At 36.2% G+C, this 25,000-nt stretch overlaps 1 protein-coding gene across 2 annotated transcripts in view; it reads right to left on the bottom strand.

Moving 5' to 3' along the window:
• Positions 1 to 25,000, bottom strand: part of LOC115215789 — a 385,787-nt gene that overhangs the window by 131,870 nt on the left and 228,917 nt on the right. For both annotated transcript variants that reach the window (XM_036505776.1, XM_036505775.1), the window contains exon 2: positions 8,671 to 8,800. The gene's annotated coding sequence lies outside the window, so the exon portion shown is untranslated. The remainder of the gene's footprint in view (positions 1 to 8,670; positions 8,801 to 25,000) is intronic.

Here is a 25,000-nt window from a genome sequence, read left to right as displayed (position 1 = left end):
TATGATTTCTAATTAGTCGTATTTGGAGATATGTTCACTGGTGTTTAGTAATTATTTGGCTGCTATTACAAGCAGGCCGAACAAGCAGGTCACCTGTACCTAATCTGCTTGTCACGCTTTTCCCGATAGGTGGAGCCACGTTGTTTAAGAGCTGTTTCCGATTTTATGATTGCATTCGCTGACTCAGTTGCATATTATGCCAATACACACACATGCTCTTGCATGTACACAACACCGCATACATATTTATAAATACTCTGATACTCTGCTGCATACACGAAGTACAAACAATCATCTATAAATATGTACAAATATATATGTACAGTCACAAAGAGAAACATGCATACGGAATTTTATAATCATCCTCTAGGCACATAAATACTCACGCATAGTGGCCTTAGGAGCGACGTTCAAAGGTAATTTCATAATCACAGCTTGACATACACATATACCCACGCATACAAGCATACAGCTACATACTCACGCATACACACACACACACACATTCACAAACTCATACATATGTATAGAAATATGCGACCTTACGATACATTTATTCATCAAAGCCAAAATCTACACTTACAGAAACAGAGTATGAACATTCATACAGGAAAAACATTAGAATACATCGAAATAATCACATCTAGACATGCACAAGCATACAGACACTTGCATATGCACACACACACACACACATACGCTAACCGTCCGCAAATGGCGTGCACATGTATATACACGACATACACATACAAACAAATATACAGGCATACACAAAAGCAAGACAAAATCATACACTCGCATACATATACACTCTCATTCAGATGCTGAGAGCAAGCAGTAAAATGCATATTTCCACATTGAAATGTAATGATATTATCATTATGAAATATTTCTAATTTAAACCTAAATTTCAATAATTACAAATAATTTCGCAGCGGAGTACTTTTGGTTCAATATACGACATATTTATGATAATTAGTCCTCCTGGAATATTAGCTTGCATTTTCAAGCAGTCCATTTGCTAATTGCTGTCGTTTTGCCAATAATTGCCAACATTTCAAGCAAAGAACAAAAAAACTATATAATTTTTATTTCATTAATAATATATTAGTAACGGTGGTGAGCTAGTAGAATCGTTAAAGTGTCGAGAAAATGCCAACAGTATATATTCCGACTCTTGATTGGCTCTTAACTTTCTGGGTTAAAATCACGCCGAGGTTAGCTTCGACTTTCCTCCATCTGAGGGTCAATCAAATATAATACCACAGAAATATTGGTCTCGACGGTATCAATTAATTCCTTCCCCTTAAATTTCTGGCTTTTTGTCTAAATTAAAAGCTATTAATATATGAGAAAAACAACGGATTAGCAGAAGAGACCGAGCGATTGGCAAAAAGGACGTGTTGTGTTTGTACTAGGATTTTATATTCTGAATTCAAACTTGCATTTCATCCTTTCAAAGTTTAAGCAATAAAGGACTTGGGTCACTGTAATCGGCTAATCGTTTCCCTTCCAAATTTGTCATCTTGTATCTAAATACGTAAATATCTAAGTTAGGAAGTATACTGTCTTTTTTGAGGCTGGTGGATTGGTAGAATCGTTACAGCGTCGGAGGAAATAGCTTGCAGTATTTAGTATATATATATATATTATGTTGTGTCTAGGGAGAGTCATTTTCTTTTTGTGCCTTATAATTTAACACATTCACCGGTAAAATTTGACTTATTTCCTATCTTTATTTTCCAAAAATTTTCGTTGCGTGTTACAACCTTTTATACATATATATGTGTGTATGTGTGTGTGTGTGAGAGAGAGAGAGTGTGTGTCTGTGTGTGTGTAGGTATGTATGTATATATGTATGTATGTATGTATATGTATTCAAGTAAGCTGTGCAAAGCAAACCAAAATTTCGTCCGTAACTAAATAGACCGGTACGCTTTCACATACCATTCACCGGTACACTTTCACATACCATTCAACGGTACGTTTTCACATGCCACCACTTGAACTTTGCCCTCCAATCTTCAAGAAACGAATGTGTCCTAGTCAAGTACTAAAGAGATTTTATTGACTAAATCCGTATTCCGATAAATTATAACATTTTAGCTCAATCCCGCGTCACATCTTGGGGAAATGTCCATAACCTCAACTTGAATAAATACTTATGGATTAAATTTATTAATTAGAATCTGTGGGAACAGTTAATTAATGCTTGCGTGTTGATTTGAAGATGTGTGTCGGTGCATATGTTTGTATTAGTATATAAGTATAGAATAGTGTATTCTATACTTATTAGTATATAACTATGGAACGTGTCAATAAGTGCAAACAGACGTTATCGCAGAAACGGAAGTAGGTCTTGTATAAAGCGGTTGCACCTAATGAGAGAAACGTGACCACTTGTTAGGTAATGGTAAGCTCCTTTATGTCAGCGAGAAATAGCAGTCAAATACTCCTAAAATTTCACCGTAACCGTCTTTCAAAATCTCATTGAATTTTATTCTTCTAAAATACCGAAAAGGACATGATGGCCATTGCTGGAATATATTTAACCACCGGTCTCCTGTGAGACTGACCCTCTGGTTGGACGGAAGATCGTTTACCCACTTTATTACTCCTATCGTTTCTCAGGTGTCTTTCGAAGTGTTCATTTTGTTGAAAGTAATTGGTGAAACTTTCTGATCACAGAACAACTCTCTTATGCACATTAGTATGTGAGTCCCTGAAACAAAAGTTCAAGAGATTTACCCATCCTTTTCTTGCTGAAGATAGGAAGTTATTAATAAGAAATGAATATTAGTATATATTCCGTGGCTATCATCATCATCATCATCATCGTCGTCATCACTAGCAGCGAGCAGCAGCAGCAAGTGGAGGCGCAATGGCCCAATGGTTAGAGCAGCGGACTCGCGGTCGGAGGATCGCGGTTTCGATTCCCAGACCGGCCGTTGTGCGTGTCTATTGAGCGAAAACACCTAAAGCTACACGTTGCTCCGGCAGGGGGGTGGCGGTGGCGACCCCTGTTGTACTCTTTCGCTCCAACTTTCTCTCACTCTTTCTTCCTGTATCTTGTCCCCGACTTCCTACGCAACCGCTGAGCCTGGATGCGCATTCGTCCATCCGTCGATGATCTCGGTGTCGGGGTTGACCTGCTTTCTCTTCTGCGGGTCTTACGAAAAGCAAAGGACCACGAGCTCTGGGACGAAGACAGTTCGCTCAACAGAAACAGCAACAGCAGCAGCAGCAACAGTAGCAGCTACGTTCTTAGTTATGCGGATGTCAGCATAGCTGAGAGGTTCAGAAGTTTCAGTGCGCAACCAACTAATATGGGTCTCCTCCCGCTCTACGGCACAATGGTCTGTAGTCTCAGTTGAAATTTTGTGAGCGAAAATAGTGTAGCATCCCGGTGTGTGTGTGTATGTGAGTATGTATATATATTATATATATATATACAGGGTGCGTAAGGTATTTGAAGACATGCCATTGTTGCATTTTTTGCTAACACTCTCTAATCTTTGTTTCAACAAATAATAATGCCAGACCTTCAGCTTCCTCAAGAAATGAAAAGGCATGCTGTTATTGTGGTTATAATAGCGATTTAGAAGTATCTCGATTTTTAAAAGTTGCCAGATCTATCGTCTACAAAGTTTGTAAGGAGTTAGAGACTGAAGACGGAAACGTATCACCTGTATCAAAGTATAAAACGCATTCTAAATACTCTTAGGACCTGAATATATCAATCAAGTTCAACAGACCATTGATTATAATCCCATGAGGTCAATTGCAAAAGATATCCATGTGTCAGAAGGAACAGTCAGAAATGTTGTCTACGAAGACATCAGTCTTATATGATGAGGAAAGGTCAATTCATTAGAAAAAGCAAAATAAATCCCATCAGATCTAAAAGGCTCCTAAACAAACTGAAAAATCCAGCAGAAGATTTGATTTGGGTTTTCTCAAAGATCAAAAAGTTAACAGAAGAAATGACAGGTGGTTATGTGCAGACCCTTCTGAAGTTCCAAGTGTTATGTATACAAAATTTCCTGCAACTGTCATGATTTTAAATGTTGTCAGCAATAAAGGACATGTGATGCCTCCTTACTTCTTTCCACAAGGCCTTCAAGTTAAATCCGCCGCCTACATTGAGGTCCTGGAAATAATTATTAAACCCTGGATAGACAGTGTATGCAATGGAAGGCCATATGTGTTTCAGTAAGATTCTGCACTATCACACATGGCTCTATTAACACAGAAATGGATGGCTGAATATTTTCATGATCACATAACCCCTTACATTTGGCCTCCTAATTCCCCATATTTCAACCCACTAGACTATTACATGTGGAGTGTTGTTAAGAGAGAGAGGTCAATGAACACGCCTATAACACCAAAGATTCTTTGAAAGCTGCCATAGTCAGAGTAATGTCCAATTTCAACCAGGACCACTTGATTCGATCATGTAGATGATTTAGATCTCATATAGAGGCAGTTGTTGAAGCTGATTATGGCTTTATTGAATAACATTATAGGAAAGGTTTATTTTTCTCCTCATAGTATCTTTTCATAAAGTTATTTTCTCTTATTATATAACTGTTTTTATAAACATAAATCTGTCCTCAAATATCTTACGCACCCTCTCTCTCCTCTCTCTCTCTCTCTCTCTCTCTCTCTCTCTACATATATATATATATATATATATCTGTGTCCTGCTGAATCTTCCCGAGAACTACGTATATATATATATATCTGTGTCCTGCTGAATCTTCCCGAGAACTACGTATATATATATATGTATATATATATATATTATATATATATATATATATATATATATATATAGAGAGAGAGAGAGAGAGAGAGAGAGATAGAGAGATAGCTACATATATAGATAGATAGATAATAGATAGATAGATAGATAGATAGATAGGTAGATAGATATATAGATAGATAGATAGATAGATAGATAGATAGATAGATAGATAATAGATAGATAGATAGATAATACACCCATACTTACATATATATATATATAATATATATATATTATATATATATATATATATATATATATATATATATATATATATATATATACATATATATATATACATATATATACATTTCTATAAACTATAAATATTAGTGACAGATGCAGTAATTATTCAGAATGGCAATTTTTATATCCTACGAAACTTGGATGTATTTTTAGAACGCCGTACTCGCCTCAAGAATACTTCACACACTCGTACATATATGTTTAGCAGACGGGAACGGTCTTGCATAGGTGCCGGAACTGCTGGATTACGTGATTTCAGCGCACTGTACTTCCTCAGTTACAGGAGTCCAGCTCACTGGATACAAGCCAAATCTCAGTGTCAACTATTATATAAAGTCCGTTCTGTCTGTGTGTGTCTTCTAGGGCATCTTCCATCCGATGACGCTCAAATTTGATATGTAGATACCGACGGTATCAGGGCGTGTATAAGTCTTGAAAAAATTACAAAAATCGATTCCAGGTGAGAATTCGATCGATAAAGCCGTGGAAACGTGCATTTGAACGCGCAAGTACATCAGCTGTTGCGATCGATACTACGCATACGCGAGAAAAATCCACGTGCAGTTTGCGCAAAAAAAGCCGGCTGGCTTGAAATAATGCCACAAAATGCAGTATATTTAAGAAGCCGAAAACGTAAGATCCAAAAGAGATATTTTCTTCAAACTTGGCATGAGGAAGGAACGACTATTTGGTTTTTCAAGAAGTTCTTTTTTTTTTGCACTAAACTTCGTTTAAACAAAACCAAAACTTTTATTGAAATAAAGGCATGCTTAATTATTTTTTAATGAAAAGAAAACACTGATTGCTTTTTATTCAGCAGATATGGTTTAGTACCGTCCATTGGACGGGGGGGGGCGTTTTGCTCTTACATATATATATATATATATATATATATATATATATATATATATATAGAGAGAGAGAGAGAGAGAGAGAAAGCGAGAGAGAATAACGAGGACTTAAGGTCACTGATGTAGTAAACAGCCTGCAGGTTTATCAAAAGATAAATATTGGCGATGGAAACAGTATTTATAGTGAATGGCAATTTTTAAAATGCCGAATAATGCGCCTTGATAGAATCTATTACAACGTCGAATATTGGTATTAATTTTGGTATTATTTGGTATTAATTTTGCTTCCGTCGTTAATATATATTTATAACAAGCCTGTTGGCTATTTGCGATATCAGAGACTGAATTCCGTCTGCTGCATAAAATAAAACTCCCCGCCTTTAAAAGTCGAAACAAACTCGCTAGCTCAGCTTCTCAATATTGGATTTCTATCTTCTATTGCTCAACCAGTATATTTACAGCATCACAGCTTGATATTGTTTCATCTTTGGTATTTGCACTTGATAGCTCTCCATGGCTTTTGGCTCTAAAGTTCAGACACGAGCAACACATCATCTTGAGAAAATAACGGAAATTTGCTGATAAAATTATGATAATCTTATTTATTTGTTACTGTTTATCTTTAGGATTAACCTTCCTTGAGCAGAACTTCGATCAAAGACTACCCGGATGTGACCCTCTCGTCTATTTTTTTTTTTTTTTCTTATTCTTGAGAGGTTTAATGTCAGAAATTTGTAATGCTAACAAACAGTGAAATTAATTTTTGCCGAAAAAGGGGAAAACTATAACGTTAAGGCATAACAATAATCTATCTCTACCTCTCTCTCTCTCTCTCCTCTCTCTCTCTCTCTTTATCTCTCTTTCTCAATCATATTTCTATCCCTATAGCGTAAAATATATTCTATTGTTTTTACTATGTACATTTTGTTTTATTTTTGTTTTTTTTTCTGTATTTTTGTAAAAACGCTAGATTGCTATATTTGCTATTCCCTACGACTCAGACGACAACATATTGTTTTCCCCGTTGGCCCGTCAACATATTTATTCCACAAATGGCTGCAAAGACCATTATAGTCGTATGGTCAGTTTGGCCGTAGGTAATCAGGCGTCCACCAAATTAGGATTATAGATTTTAACTTCTGAGAAGATGAGAATGTATATTGAGACTTCCATGTGTGTATGTATGTACGTATGTATGTATGTATGTATGTATGTATGTATGTATGTATGTATGTATGTATGTGTGTGTGTATGTATGTATGTATGTATGTTTGCACGTATGTGTGTGTATGTATATATGCATGTATGTATGTGTGTGTATGTATGTATGCATGTATGTATGTATGTATGTATGTATGTATGTATGTATGTATGTATGTATGTATGTATGTATGTGTATGTATGTATGTATGTATGTATGCATGTATGTGTGTATGTGTATGTATGTATGTATGTATGTATGCATGTATGTATGTGCATGTATGTATGTATGCATGCATGTGTGTGTGTATGTATGTATGCATGAATGTATGTATGTATGTGTGTGTGTGTATGTATGTATGCATGTATGTGTGTGTATGTATGCATTATGTGTGTATGTATGTATGTATGTATGTATGTATGTATGTATGCATGCATGTATGTATGTATGTATGTATGTATGTATATATGTATGTATGTATGTGTGTATGTATGGTGGAGGCGCAATGACCCAGTGGTTAGCGCAGCGGACTCGCGGTCATAGGATAGCGGTTTCGATTCCCAGACCGGGCGTTGTGACTGTTTATTGCGCGAAAACACCTAAAGCTCAACGAGGCTCGGGCAGGGTTGGTGGCGAACCTTGCTGTATATTTTCCCCACAACTTTCTCTCACTCTTACTTCCTGTTTCTGTTGTACCTGTATTTCAAAGGGCCAGCCTTGTCATACTTTGTGTCACGCTGAATCTCCCCGAGAACTACGTTAAGGGTACACATGTCTGTGGAGTGCTCAGCCACTTGCACGTTAATTTCACGAGCCGACTGTTCCGTTGATCGGATCAACCGGAACCCTTGTCGTCGTAACCGACGAAGTACTGCGATATATGTATGTATGCATGTATGTATGTATTATCTATGTATGTATATTTGTATCAATATGTGTGCTTGTGCGTGTGTGTGAGTGTGTGTTTATGTGTGTGTTTGAGTATGTCACCATCAGTGTATCATACAAAATGTGTATGCCAAAACAATATACAATGCCACCGGGAAAAAAGTGAGTCCTGGAATAAACTTAGAGAATCCTCGTTATTGAATACATGCACTGACATCAACACAAGGAATATTTCCATCAATACATTTGTCAAGTGTAATCATAAAAGGAAGGATATTTTTGCTTGGGACAGACAAGAAAAATTATGAACTGTCATAGAGGTCAACTGTCCTTCCGATGCAAATACAACTGCTTCGAAACATTTTGCTTCTATATTCAGATTATAAATTCACATTCATATCGTTAATAATTTGTGTATTTCATTTGTGAGTGAATGCCTAAATGACAATTTAGATAAACTAGGGTTTTTCAGAAAAAGAAATCAACCAATTAACTCGCACATTACAATTACAATCTCTAAGTGTAATAGTAAAAATCTGCAAGACTTTTATGAAGTTAGAATGTAACATGGTTTTTGTTATCTACAGTCCAACGATGGAAACCAGCTCCTTCAATTGAGGAAGAATTTAAATAATGGAAAACAGAAGAGAACTTATATATATACATGCTAATACCTTAGTTGCCTTTCGAGGAGTTTATATTGATGCAAGCATTGGGTCCCGGACTCCGGTTTGTGAGTATCTTCCTCTCTCACTTCCACACGTCCCAGAAGTCCTGTGAAGGTCATCAGCACTGCTCCATTTCCTGCAGGTAGAAACGATATTAATTTGTATGAACAGCAACACTTGACTGATGCTTATTTTAATGAAGCTTCAAGGATGAAAAACAAATTCAACCGAGACAAATTTCAACTGAGTGCAAAGGGGTGCGAGAAAATATTTCGAAAAGGAAAACAGCAAAGAATGAAATAATCAATCGACTATAAGGTAAATAAAGTGAACGCCGGTTCCATTGTACTTCTCGAGTAGAATACATAATACAGAGAGCTGAAAAACTTAGATTCTCAATGCAGTTACTAGATAAACTCCTCCTCTGTGGATGTTAAAAATTTAAAAACAAAAAGCAGAGTAGATAACTCAAATAAGATCAATGAGCTGAGACTTTAGGAAGATAAAATTACAAAGTAGATGGTGAAAATCAAGATTATATTTGGATATTTGTATATCTCCTCGGATACATAAGACATTAGCACGGCTGAAGAACGTATAAATACATTGCTTTCTTACATTGCTAAAATGTAATAGACACAGGAAATGAAAGCGAGTCGTGAAAGCTACTCTGTACAATATGTTGATATCAATTGAATCGACTTCCTGTTATCGCCACATCATATTTAAGCATATGAATGTACATACTACTCATACACATATGCATTCATACATTCATACTTGCCTTCATACATACGTACTTACATACATACAGGCATACAGACAGAGAGACAGACATACGTATACGTATACACAGCCTTATCCATTTATAGTCTTAATGGCTTCAGGCACTGGATCGCTGCCATGCTGGGGTACTGCTTTAAAGCAATAATTTAGCTCAGATTGTAAAATAAATAATAAATAAAAGTAACGAGCAAAATTGATGGTGGCCGGCTTTGATCGCAAAAGATAAACGCACGTAACTAAACACCGATGGAATTCGGTTCGCCACCTTACTCAAATACGCAATTTGAAATCCTTAATAATGGAATTATCTACAAGTTTAGTGATTCTCTTCGACAGACGTAAACACGAAGGATTAATATAGGTTAAAATATGAGAAACGATTAAATAAACAAATGAAACTTACGAAGAGGATAAAAAAAAAAAACAACTAACATATTTTGAAAGCATTAACAATTCATGCAAAATAAAACAAAAAACGAAAAAGATATACAGCTTAACTATGGTGTAATGTTATCAATTATCTAGCCAACTTACCCAAAGTATAATTATAGTATAAATTATCAGTTATCTAACGAATCTCCCATATGTTAACTAATTTAATGTAGCTGTCAAATTGAATAATCCAACATGGCGTTAAAACCTTAGCAAGTTTGTTGTGGCTATGTAAGTTTATGCGTGTGTGTGCGTGTGTGTGTGTGTGTGTATGTGTAAACATATTGATGTTAAGGTGTGTGTTTGTGTGTGTTTATATGTGAGTATGATATTTTTCTGTATGTTCTTTAAACGTGTCTGCAATGTTATGCATGTATTTGTATGAACAGAATGGAAGACGCAGTTTGAATCTATACATACGTTTTCTACTTCTACAAAAGTATGCATATGAGAAGTGGTATGTAATTGTGCTTGTGGGCGTACGAGAGCATACACGATTGGAGATAATAATAATAATAATAATAATAATAATAATAATATAATAATAATAATAATAAGAAGAAGAAGAAGAAGAAGAAGAAGAGAAGAAGAAGAAGAAGAAGAACAACAACAACAACAACAACAACAACAGCAATAACAATAATGATAATAATGATAATAATAATGATAATAATAATATAGCCAGATGGTGATTATCACACACTGATGATGGGCAACTACCCAGAAACCCGGGTCTGTCTGTATCACGTAAGGCTAGAGATTGGAACGATGATTTCCCTTCGCAAATACTAATCAGACACAGACAGTGTGTCATTAGCCAGTTGGAGGAGATGCCTCCCTGGGGCTATAAACCACAGTAGCATCGTCCCCTCTGGGTCCGCCACAAGTAGGTGGCAAATATACTTCACGATTCCGTGCTGCTACTGTTTAATTCTCGCTCAGAGAGTCATTATTGCTATATATATATTGTTTGGCATCCTTTCTGTCTCGGGAGACAATGGAGTTGCGCATTTTTTTTATTTTTTATATATGTATATATATATATATATATGTGTGTGTGTGTGTGTGTGTGTATGTATGTATGTATATTTTTTATTCTTTTACTCGTTTCAGTCATTTGACTATGGCCATGCTGGAGCACCGTTTTGAAGGGATTTAGTCGAAGAGATCAAGCCTTTGTAAGCCTAGCACTTATTCTAGCGGTCTCTTAGGCCGAACTGCTATGTTACGGGAACGTAAACATACCAACATCGGTTGTCAAGCAATGGTGGTAGGAAAACAAAGACGCACACACACATAAATATACGCATATATATATGTACGATAGGTTTTATATAAGTACGATGGGTTTCTCACAAGGCTTTGGTCGGCCTGGGGCTATAGTAGAAGACACATGCCCAATGTGACACGTAGTGAGACTGAACCCGGAATTATGTAGTTGGGAAGGCAAGCTTCTTACCACACAGTCACGCCTGCGGATATATTTATTTAGATAGATAGATAGATAGATAGATAGATAGATAGATAGATAGATAGATAGATAGATAGATAGACAGATAGATAGATAGATAGATAGATAGATAGATAGATAGATAGATAGATAGATAGATAGATAGATAGATAAATAGATAGATAGATAGATATACAGTATCACACTATCGACCAGACCATCAGATATTGCTATACACCGCTGGTCACAATGCGCTTCTAATTCTGACTTGATTGCACCATTATTTTCCATCTTGACACAAATTGCATGTCTAAATCGTTTTGCCATTGTCGGATATATACATATGTGTGTGTGTGTGTGTTTGTGTATCTATGTAAGTATTATAAATCTATGTACATATAGATATAATATGTATGCGTATATGTACACGTGTGCGGCAGGAGTGATCGTACTACCGGCTATGCAGAGTCGATTCTGAAGATTCAGAACTATCGCAGTAACATTAATAAACATTTTTTTATGTTTGCCAAGCTAAAAATCTAGTCTGCTCTCAGAATCACAGTCAGTTTCGCAACGACCTGGTTACTGATCGAACATGATCAGAAATACACATATGCATACGTCTTCGCATGTGCATCTACAGACACAGACACAGACACACACACACACATACATACACACACACATACACACACACACACACACACACATATATATATATGTATGTATATATACATACATGTATATATTTTTATATATATATATATGTATATAGACATACATGTATATATGTGCCTGTATATATATATATATATATATATTATATATATATATATATTATATATATATATATATATATATATATATACATGTATGTATATATAAATACGTATACATATATATATACATACGACATACATACATACATAAATACATACATACATACATACATACATACATACATACATACATACATACATACATACATACATACATACATGCATATACATATATACATACATACATGCACAAATACATACATACATACATACATACATACATACATACATACATACATACATACATACATACTTAGATGCATACATGTCCTCACATGCATATCCGAACAAAGCTATACACACACATACACAGATAATTGTACGTATTCCGCATCCTTATTCAGCGGAGGCAGTTAGAATATTCCAGTAGCTTGGTTTAGTGACAGTGCTTCACTGCTTTATTGATTGAACAGAAAGTCTGCAAGGTAATCGGACATTTCGATATTTTCAGTCTTTCACTGGAATGTGGTGACATCCATGCTTGAATGATGGTTGCCTAGCAGCACATTTTCTGTTTAGTCGTTGCTGCTGTTAAAGCATGTTCCACTAACGCAATTACTGATTATTTTGCATACATATTGACAGTTCTAAAACTATATGAAGCTATAACAGTTAGTGAACTGTAATAGTAGGTGATAGAAGAAAGGTTTATCTCTGTTGTTCTGCTGTGAAGACCTACGACTCGCTTCTATATCCATTTTATTTTTAAAAAAAAAACGAAAAATATGCATCTCATGTTATTTCAAATCTTTTGAATGGTGATAAGCAAACTTCGTTGGCACGCAGTATAAAGTATAATTTGTCTTGAATATAATTCTGAGAACTCATCCGTTGCTTTTGCTAAAGTTAATGAAGGCAACTCCTACTCCTAGCACGTAGGTATGACATACAAGGAAGGAGGTGCAACTTTACTCATCAGATGACCTTGGGAGCCACATCATATATGTAACACAGGAATATTTAACGGCACACGTTCTACCGTATTGGGCTCTTGCTTGTGTTAAGAAATAATAATATATTTCACTAGCAGTATCGCCCGGCGTTGCTCCAGTTTGTAAGGGAAATAACTATATAAGCATTTTTAGAGCGTTATAGCCAAAAAATAGCAAAAAAATGCATTAAAATGGGAAAAAATGATGGTAAATTTTTTTTTTAATCGTAGACTCATCGTAGACGCGTGCTAATACCCAGAAGGGCTCGATATGAATCACGACTATAAGATACCCGGTTTTGGTTAAACTGCACCGCAAAATTATCTAAATCGTAGGAGACAGACACACAACCTTACTTTTATATATAAAGATTTCATTAACGATTTCAAACTCACAACTATAACGTACGTCTACCTGCTCCATAACTGTCAAGATTTCAGTATTGTTTATGTTCGCATTTGGTGATAATTTTTATTAGGGTTTACGGCTTTCCTGATCTCGTCAGTGAACAACCTTTGGTGGCCTTTGATAGCCTTTGGTGGCCGTTTATGGCAACTACATATATGCATGGAAGCGAACACCTTTCTCCATGGATCGGCTTGAAATAAATTGTTAATAAACTTGGATATTTTCTTACTCTTTTTAACATGAAACCAATGGAAACTTTAATTCACAAATACAGAATATATATCAAGATTACAAGGATAATCTGAAACTCGACTGAGGATAGAAAACTCCGAATGACCCGTCCTTGTTTTCTTTGTATCGTCTATTTGGATGCTTTGTTATCTTTTTTGTATCACCTGTATCTGTCTGGATATTTTGCGTTCTTGTCCCATTTTTGTATTATATACAAAATAAGAAAATGGAGGAATAGATGTTAATCAATCATCAACTACTAGATAATACCAATTCATATAATTTATTAACTAATTATATAGGAACATCCAGATCAAACAGAATAATACAGAATAAAACAGTACACATCAATGAGTAATATAATACCATAAGGACAATACATATAAATATAAATATAAAATGGATCTTACAGCTGTTTCAGCCATGTAGATAAGAGTATCTCATTATGCTCATATATGTGTACCTTCTCTAATATTCATATTTGCACTTTACATCTTCATTTTATACCTCTGTAATTGTACTTTATAATCTCTGAAGAGGCCTTGGGATATATATATATATATAAATAACTCATTTGACTAATATGAGCATAATGAGATACTCTTATCTACATGGCTGAAACAGCTGTAAGATCCATTTTATATTTATATTTATATATATGTATTGTTCTTATGGTATTATATTACTCATTGATGTGTACTGTTTTATTCTGTATTATTCTGTTTGATCTGGATGTTTCTATATAATTAGTTAATAAATTATATGAATTGGTATTATCTAGTAGTTGATGATTGATTAAAATCTATTCCTCCATTTTCTTATTTTGTATTATGAATTTGAGGTAAAACATTTTACCTTCGCTCATATAATACAATAAATGAATTAATTGCATTGCAATTCTTAGCATTTATGTATTAGCATTTCTGGGTACTTTACTAGCAGTATATTGGATAAATGTTATCCCATAGTGGGTTACACTTACAACCCCTATCTCACTTTGTAATTATATATATATATATATATATATATATATATATATATATGAAAGAAGGTTTGAAAATGCAATTTTAAGAGATGTTTATTCACTTGATCTGTTTCACTTTTTTAGAAAAAGATTGTCGAAAGTAAAATGTAAAAGCTTTGTAAAAGCTTTGTTGTGTTAGGTACTGGTTGTCACAAAAGTATTAAAATACATATATACATTCTTTGATAATAATAAGAAAATGTTAAAAACAGTTTATTCATGTATGTATATATAGCACAGAAAAATTACTTCACAAAGAGGATGATACGTTTTCTAAGCCAAAATAATACTTCAGTGCGATATACACGAGATACCGTTATAATATCCACACTTAGTCTATGTATATCCTTACCTTTAGTGAACGTAAAAATCTTGCTTGCAATCTTTATTGTTTTTGCTATTTTGTATGTGAGTCCGTGTATGTGAATGTATGTGCGAGAGAGAGGGGGGTGAGAAAGAGAAAAGTATGAGCGCAGTGAATGTATTAAAAATGCAATTATTAATTTCTATATTCATCATTCATATCTACATATCTTTCTCCCTCTCTGTCTCTCGCTCTTCCATTACACTCTCCACTCGCACCCTGCCTCGCTTCTATCAGTGTCTCTTATCAATAGCCCTAACCCCATTTTGGTACACATGCCTTATCTATTCAATCTACAAACAATCAGCATATACCTGTCGATCTCTCTCTATCTCACTCCCACTCTTCCTTTTCGCCTATCTCTTTATCTCATTCTTTCTCTTTCCCGTTCGTAGGCTTTACTCTCCAAGTTCTCTCACTTCACTCCCTCTTCCGTTATCCTTTCACTCTATTTCCCTTTCATCCTCTCTATATTTATTTGTCTGTCTCTCTTCTATATCCTGGGAACTACACTCTCTGGTACTAGTCAACGGTAGGTTGGCCACAACACAAGAAAGAGAAAGCCCTTTACTTTCTATTTCTAGTGTCACAATAAAATACATCCAGTACACCCTATAAGATTATTGGCGAGTGAATGGAATATGCAATAGCAGACAGTAGCTTTTAGTCTTGCTGAAGACACGAGAACATTTCTGATTCGGATAACATGATAGATTATATGTAATACACCCCAAAAGCGAAGTACCCGACAAAAAGGAGCATACGTGCAAGAAATCATTTTCCATCGACCAAGTAGAATGGTAACTTCAAAAAACTTATTCGGTCTGAGATGATTTGTCCAACCAAGGCCATCATGGAATAGGTGGCGTAAAATGATGATGATGATGATGATGATGATGGGGTGAGACGGCGGCGGCGGCGTTGGGGGGTGGGGGTGAACGTCGTCGTCGTGATGATGATCATGAGGATGATGGTAGTGGTGGTGGTGGTGGTGGTGGTGGTGGCGGTGGTTGTGATGAGGATGATGATCATGATCATGATGATGATCATGATGATCATGATGGTGATGATGATCATGATGATGATGATGATGATGGAGGTGGTGGTGGTGGTGGTGAGGATGATGATGATGATGGTGGTGGTGATGGTGGTGTGGTGGTGGTGTTGGTGGTGGTGGTGGTGGTATGGTGGCGGCGGCGGCGGTGGTGGTTTTGGTGTTGGTGATGAGGATGATGATGATAATGATGATGACGACGACGAAAATGACGACAACGGTGGTGTTGGTATGTATGTCTGTATTTTTATGTATGTATCCATGCATACACGCAAGTATGTCTCTGTTATATCGAATGATCATTATTTTATTTTTTTCCTGTTTTTTCCTTTGCAGAATTCAAACGGTCGCAAAGCTCCATTCTTTAAACAAAAATAGCTTTTAAAGTTTACGGACATGTGAGTGTGCTGCTGTGTGTTTCTATGCATATGGGTTTGTGGATAAACTTGCACTCATATAGTGAGAATGCATCTCACTTTGATACACGTATGCACGTTCTTCGCATGTATGTACGCATGCAAGCATGCATGTAAATATACGTACATAGACGAGGATGTTTCACGATATATTTTGTCGATGCAGAATACAAGATTTGGCGGTGACCATGGTGGAAGCTTACACCAATACATAGCATGTAATTTAGTTAGCACAAATCGTTATGTTGATTTATATTCACTTGGAAAATCCTGATAGTTGCGAGAAGAATATTTTAAGTGAAAACGATAGTAAACTATTCGTTCAAAACCTGGCAAGTGTAAAAACAGATGTGTGCAGAATCATAGCTGGTTTTAGCAGAGCAGAGAACAACTTGAAGTGGTTTCAGTGTTTTATCATTAATTATTAATGAGGAACACTACATTGATTTACGTTGTGTGTACAAGTTTACTCATATATATATATATATATATATATATATATATATATCAGTATAAACATCAGTGTGTATATGGATAATACATATATATATGCAGACGTATATATATATGTATATGTAATATATATATATATATATATATATATATATATTATTATGTGTGTGTGTGTGTGTGTGTGTGTGTGTGTGGTGTGTGTTTGTGTGTGTGATGTTTGTATGAATGTATGGATATATGTTTTGTGGATGTATGTATGAATGTATGTATGTATGTATGTATGTATATACATATATATATATATATACATACTGAATAATAATAATAATATTAATAATAATAAAATAATAAGAAGAAGAAGAAGAAGAAGATGAGATGAAGATGAAGAAGAAGAAGAAGAAGAAGACGAAGAAGAAGAAGAAGACGAAGAAGACGAAGAAGAAGAAGAAGACGAAGAAGAAGAAGAAGAACGAAGAAGAAGAAGAAGAAGAAGACGAAGAAGAAGAAGAAGAAGAAGAAGAAGAAGAAGAAGAAGAAGAAGAAGAAGAAGAAGAAGAAGAAGAAGAAGAAGAAGAAACAAGACGTGGCAACGAACAGAAACCATGCAGAATGGCTGAGTCGAAGATTTACAAAATCCTGTGGCATTTCCGAATCCAAATGGACCAGATGCTTGAACACAACTAGCCGGATCTAATGGTAGCGGACAAGGAAATTACACGTTTACTATAACACTGCGTAATACCATTTTTATTCTTGGATAGCAAACTTGTTTGTTTTCAATCTGCTTGACCTAAAAAAGTATGAAAAATGGCCATAGGCGCAGGAGTGGCTGTGTGGTAAGTAGCTTGCTAACCAACCACATGGTTCTGGGTTCAATCCCTCTGCGTGACATCTTGGGCAAGTGTCTTCTGCTATAACCCCGGGCCGGCCAATGCCTTGTTAGTGGATTTGGTAGACGGAAACTGAAAGAAACCTGTCGTATATAATATATATATATATATATATATATATATAATATGTGTGTGTGTGTGTGTGTGTGTGTGTGTGTGTGTGTGTCTGTGTTTGTCCCCCTAGCATTGCTTGACAACCGATGCTGGTGTGTGTTTACGTCCCCGTCACTTAGCGGTTCGGCAAAAGAGACCGATATAATAAGTACTGGGCTTACAAAGAATAAGTCTCGGGGTCGAGTTGCTCGAGTAAAGGCGGTGCTCCAGCATGGCCGCAGTCAAATGACTGAAACAAGTAAAAGAGTAAAAGAGTAAAGAGTAAAGAGTATTTCCTTCATACTTTCCGTTTGTTACATTTATTGAAAACCCCAAAGAATCCCTCTCAACACATGGCTATGATTCTCTCTCACAACTCCTGCTCATGATCGGAGACGTTATATTTTTTTGGGCCTACTAAGGAACATGCTCAAGTGGCTGGTTAAGATCAAGCAATTGACAAACAAATCTGTGGTACTGAGCAGAATATTTGCTATAACGATATTTGTGCTGCATCAGCTCAGGACTGATTCTGCCTGAAATGTGATGGAAAATAGGGCAATTTCAAAACATTGATGTCCAGGTCACAAAAGCAAAGTTTGAAGGTATTAGTAGTTACTATTTCTTTTCATTTCTGTGTAGAAGCAGTTAGGAAATAACAACACTTACTGACCAAAGAGAAAAAAAATGTAGAATTTTGTTACCCAGTGTGATAGATGTTGCGAACCCATTCGATCCACAAAGGAAGGCAAAAAATAGATGTATACAATCCTTCTTAAATACAGAATAGCTCGAATGTGAGAAATGAAGAATCCAAAGACAGTACCAATTATTATTGGAAGATTGGGGGTAATATCAGAAGGTAATGAAAACAATATAAAGGAACTGGGGATTTCATAACTTGTAGAGCTGTGGCAAAGGGTCCTTCTTCGTGACACAGACAGAATCATCAGGAAAGTATTAGATAGTTGAAAAGAACAATGAGCGTGTTACCGTAGAGGGCAGGTAGAAGGCCCGCTATTCATGCAAGGCTCCAGGAGTTCCAACAAAACCTGAGTTAAAATAATAATAATAATGGGTGCAAATTTTGCCACAATGGCAGAAATTTTGGGGTAGAGGAATGAGTCGATTAAATCGACCCCAGTCTCCAGCTGGTACTTATTTTATTGACCCCGAAATGATGAAAGGCAAATTCGACCGCGGCAGAATTTGAAGTTAGAACGTATCGACGGGCGAAATATCACTGAGCATTTCATCCAGCGCGCTAACGATTCTGCCAGCTCGCCGCCTTTCAAAATATAATAATAATAATAATAATAATAATAATAATAATAGTAGTAGTAGTAGTAGTAGTAGTAGTAGTGTAGTAGTAGTAGTAGTAGTAGTAGTAGTAGTAGTAGTAAATGCCCTGATGCAGTACCAGGTAGTGGCTCTTATGGCTTCTGATCTTAACTGATTGGAAGTTTTATCATGTACTTTGTTTTGTCTTGGTATAAAAGATGGGCTACAGTAAATATTCTGCACAATATCACAGATTTGCTTGTCAGTTGTTTGACCTTAACCAGTTGAGCATGTCCCTTAGTGGCTGACGATATGAGCATCTCTGATCACGAGCAGAAGTATTGGGGGAGCATCATATCCATGAGTTGAGAGGGATTCTTGGAGGATTGGATAATTCACATTTGGAAACATGGGTGGTTTGTTCAACGTCCTTAAACAATCCTTATTCAGAGTCCATTTGAGCGGGATGGGATACTCGACCAGAAGAAAATTCTAACTGGGCCCCACCTGCAAGGTCGTGTGCTGTTTATCTTGATATGAGATCACCATGTCGCGCACATATGGTTGTGATGCATGAGCCTGGTGTACTCTTATCAGACAGGTAGTCATGATGGGTATACTGGGCTTCGTATATTTTACCCCATTTTCACTTTGATGGCATGCACTGCTCTCTCAATAATAATAATAATAATAATAATAATAATAATAATATAATTTTTCTACTCTGGGCACAAGAACCGAAATTTGGTGTGAGGGGCAGTCGATTAGATCGACCCCAGAACGCAACTGGTACTTAATTTATCAATCCCGAAAGAATGAAAGGCAAGGTCGACCTCGGCGGAATTTGAACTCAGAACGTAAAGACAGGCGAAATACGATTAAGCATTTCGCCCGGCGTGTTAACGATTCTACCAGCACGCTGCCTTAATAATAACGATAGTAATAATAATAGTGTCGGATCAGTTAAGTGATCGTGATCAACGCAGTTTGTCTGTCTCTAATAAAAACAAATTTTGTACAGAAAATACAAATGACTCGATAATTGATCGATAAAATTTATTAATGAATGCATCAGAAATCAAAAACAGTTCCTTCCATATCGAGCTTAGACAGAAATTTCCCATAAGATGACAGGTGCTAAAAAAAATCCATTTCGAAAGCAATAAAAGTTGCTGATAATGTAATAGTCAAATCTTTAAATAAAAGGAATGGGAAGGGTAGTGAAGTACTACAATTGTTTCAAAAATACACCGGGCGCATTTTGCGTAACATTATTCATGTCTCATAGCTGTACTTTATGAAAAGCATACCGTACAGCTATGCAGCATTCATAATGTTACGCAACATGCATCCGATGCAGTTTCCTAACAACTGTAGTAATCGACAACCCCTTCCATTCCTTATATGTGTGTGCGCGTGTGTGTAGATATATAGGTAGATACATACATACATACATACATACAGGCGTAGGAGTGGCTGAGTGGTAAGTAGGTCGCTTACAAACCACATGGTTCCGGGTTCAGTCCCACTGCGTGGCACTTTGGGCAAGTGTCTTCTACTATGACCGACCAAAGCCTTGTGAGTGGATTTGGTAGGCAGAAAGTGAAAGAAGCCCGTCGTATATATGTTTATATATATATGAATGAGTGTGTATATGTTTGTGTGTCTTTGTTTGCCACACCCCCCCCAACATCGCTTGACAACCGATGCTGGTGTGTTTACGTCCCCGTAACTTATCGGTTCCGCTATAGGGACCGATAGAATAAGTACAGAATAATAGAATAAGAACGATAGAATAACAGGTTTACAAAGAATAAGTCCTGGGGTCGATTTGCTCGACTAAAGGTGGTGCTCCAGCATGGCCACAGTCACATGACTGAAATAAGTAAAAGAGAAAAAGAGTATGTATATATATATACATACATACATACATAAAGCTGAAAATCAGTGAAAAGAGAACACCTATGCCGATCTATTGAGAAAGCTGTAGTTACTCATTCTAGATTACAAGTTCAGGTTTATACCTGTAATTATTCGGGCCCTGAGATATGTAGCACACTTCCTAAATACCAATCTTGAGAAATTAGGCTTCTCAAAACCAGAAACAAGAAAGCTAATTCGAAACTACAGATTCAATCCATCACTGGAACTGTAAAACTCTGTAAAACTTTCCAAAAGTTTACCATTTGAATATATATGAACTTGTCTAGATATGTAACTATATGCATGAGAATACATACATAAAACATACAAATCTGCACTACATACATAGGTACATACATACATAGGTACATACATACATACATACATACATACATACATACATACATACATACATACATACATACATACATACATACATAGTGGCTGCCCCCTCGTTATCGAGTATGGCCATTGCACGAAGCTTAATCAATGTTGTTATCGTGCAATGCCTGTGCAAGAAGATTTTTTTTAAGTGAAGAAAGGCTGTGCACTGAGTCAATCCCACTCACTAAGCAACAGCAGCCATAATCCGAAAAGAAGAACAAGTCAACATCATCGGTAACCACTGAGCCGCAGGTTTAATATCGGAGTTATCCCAGTTACATGAGTTACCTAGAAGGATGCCCTAACAAAGGCTAGGAGTCCTTCACTCCCAATGGTTTAACCGCGCTATCGGGTATTCAGTCCGATTATTTCTATGGCCCCGCGCATGATACAGCCTTAAGACATTTATTGGATGGCCGTTGACTCTCAAGAGTTGCTCCGCCCTTTGACGGGTTTTGTTTTTCATCCTGCAGGGTGTCCAATAAACACCCTCCTCACCAAGCAAGCTTGGTGGAGTTGCCGGTTTAGTCGCTGACGACCTGACCATGTAACAGGTTGTACTGGGTTACATGTTACCAGTAGCACTCGAAAGTGACCTGACATAATACATACATATACATACATACATACATACATACATACATACATACATACATACATACATACAAAAATACCCTGTTCTTGATGTTGAAATTCCAATGAAGGAACCTTGGATCTAGGTTAGAAACCGGTTCTTTCTCTATTGGCAAGAAATCTTGAAATAAACTGAATAATGATATATATACATATAGAAACATAAATCAGTTGATACACTTTATTGCTGCTTAGTGTAGTAACTAAGCGATTGTTCAGGCAACAGTTAAAATGAATAATTAAGCGGCGTATTAGTAATGCACACGAGCTTCGTTGGGTCTTGCTGGCTTAACAGATGCATCGCTGTTTGCTTAACAGGTGCAAGTGTCACAAGCATATACACCAAATTCGCACGTACATCACGTATACAATACACACATAGCTCTTTACGTATAAAGAAAATAACCACGCATTAACATTAGACATCTGATGCATATTCACAATCAACTTTACTTCGCTTTACGAAATCCTTGATGCTGAACACACTTTTTTTCCTCTTCATTTTCCCATTTTCGTCACACTCAAATTATGGTCACGTAGGTGGATTAAACTTCTTCTTTCCTCTTCATTTTGTCTCTGACTCCTTTCTAAGTCCCATTTTTTATATTCATACTAGCAGTATCGCCCGGCGTTGCTCGGGTTTGTAAGGGAAATAACTATATAAGCATTTTTAGAGATGTAAAGTATAATAGCCATCTCAGTATGGCTAACCACAAAGGGGGGTGTTACTGTAGCTTTTTTCGTTCTGAGATTTAATAATAAATTTTTAGAGAGTTACTTCCCTTATATATGCCAAAAATGCATTAAAAATGGGAAAAATTTATGGTAATTTTTCTTTAAATCGTAGACTCATCGTACACGCGGGCTAATACCCAGAAGGGCTCGATATGAATCACGACTATAAGATACCAGGTTTTGGTTAAACTGCACCGCAAAATGTGGGAGTAGTTAGGAATCTAAATCGTAGGAGACAGACAGCACACAACCTCACTTTTATATATAAAGATTTGTTTTTTGACAGGTGGGAGGGAGGAAAGCATTTTCAAACCTGCGACCTGGCCCTTACATCAGGGTATACTCTTCTAAATAATACTTCACCAAAGGGGAAAATGCTTATCATCTTCAGGTATTCCACTTTTAATTCTAATGAAGCTGGGTTTGGCTTTTATAATTCCCTCTCCTTTCCTTTTCTGAGAAATTGTTGGCAGTTTATTCAAGACATACTTCATGTATCTTCATATTACTGGCGCTACGTTACTCATAACTGGTGTTTCCACAACTGACTCTTGAGAGACACTCTCAAAAGTTTTCCAGTAGTGAATTTAGAAGGACATGTACTGTGTCAGTTCTGTTATTTCATTGGATGTTGATTGCTTAGTGTATGAGTTATATCTAGAAAACGTATTCTTAATGTTGTCCTCTTGAAATGTGTTGTCTTGCTTAGGATAGAATGCGTCTCACAAACTTGAATTAGGAGTGGCTTTGTAGTAAGTAGCCTGCTTACAAACCACATGGTTCCGGGTTCAGTCCCACCATGTGCAAATGTCTTCTACTATAGCCTCGGGCCGACCAAAGCCTTGTGAGTGGATTTGGTAGGCGGAAACTGAAAGAAGCCCGTCGTATATATGTATATGTATATATATATATGTGTGTGTGTGTGTGTTTGTGTGTCTGTGTTTGTCCCCCGACATCGCTTAACAACCGATCCTGGTGTGTTTACGTCCCCGTACCCTAGAGGTTCGGCAAAAGAGACCGATAGAATAAGTATTAGGCTTACAAAGAATAAGTCCTGGGGTCGATTTGCTCGACTAACGGCGGTACTCCAGCATGGCCGCATTCAAATGACTGAAACAAGTAAAAGAGAGTATTGCTTGTTCAATTTTGAATGCTGGAGTATTTTTACCTTGGTATTGTTTATCATAGTTCATGCTCAAATTAGTATTGGTATTGTTTTCACTTACATATCCCACATCCAAATTACTACTGTTTCAAAATACTTGTAGTTTGATTTTTTTCTTTCCTTTTGGGCAATATTTTGGTAAGAGGGAATCAAGAGGTCTTTCAGAATACAGAGACTTTCGTTCCAGTAAATGATAATCATATCTAGAAGGTTGCCCTGATATCTTAATCACGTTGATCTTTACAGCATACTGCGCAGTTGACAGAGATATTAACTTGATCTGTCTATTTCTACATTTCAACTTATCAATGACTTAGCAGTCAGAAATTATTTAGTTAATTATCTCATTGTATAGGTTTCGGTATTTCATGTTAGTCTCTTTACATCAATATTTTGTTTTTGCTATTTTTTTGTAACTAAGCAATGGTTTTGTTATTTGATTTTTTTCCCCTCTGTTTCTTTATCTGCATTTTTCTTCGACGTTGTAAACCATGTTTATCTCTGTTACTTCTTCCTATAGAGAATCAACCTCTTTACTTCTTTGGTTCCTTCATGTTTTATTCTCTTGTTAAACTAATAAGTTTACATTTGGCTACAAATGAGTATTTTACAAATGATCTGATTTTGTCATTAATGTTGCATCATGTATCATCTTTATAGCAAATGAAAAAAAAAATGCTTATTTATTTTTTCGAAGGACTATCAGCTCGGTAACTATAGAAAATATCAAGAAATTCTTGGCCGCTAACGATACGAGAGAGCATTGCTATATAAGCTGAAGTAGCAAAATCAACCAAAATTTTTTGCAGCGATCAGCACACTGCAGTGAAAACGTTCTACACG

This window comes from Octopus sinensis, linkage group LG9, assembly GCF_006345805.1.
Source record: "Octopus sinensis linkage group LG9, ASM634580v1, whole genome shotgun sequence".
Classification (NCBI taxonomy): Eukaryota; Metazoa; Mollusca; class Cephalopoda; order Octopoda; family Octopodidae; genus Octopus; species Octopus sinensis.
Note: the sequence above shows the minus strand (reverse complement) of the source record. Positions and strands in the feature narration are given on the sequence as shown.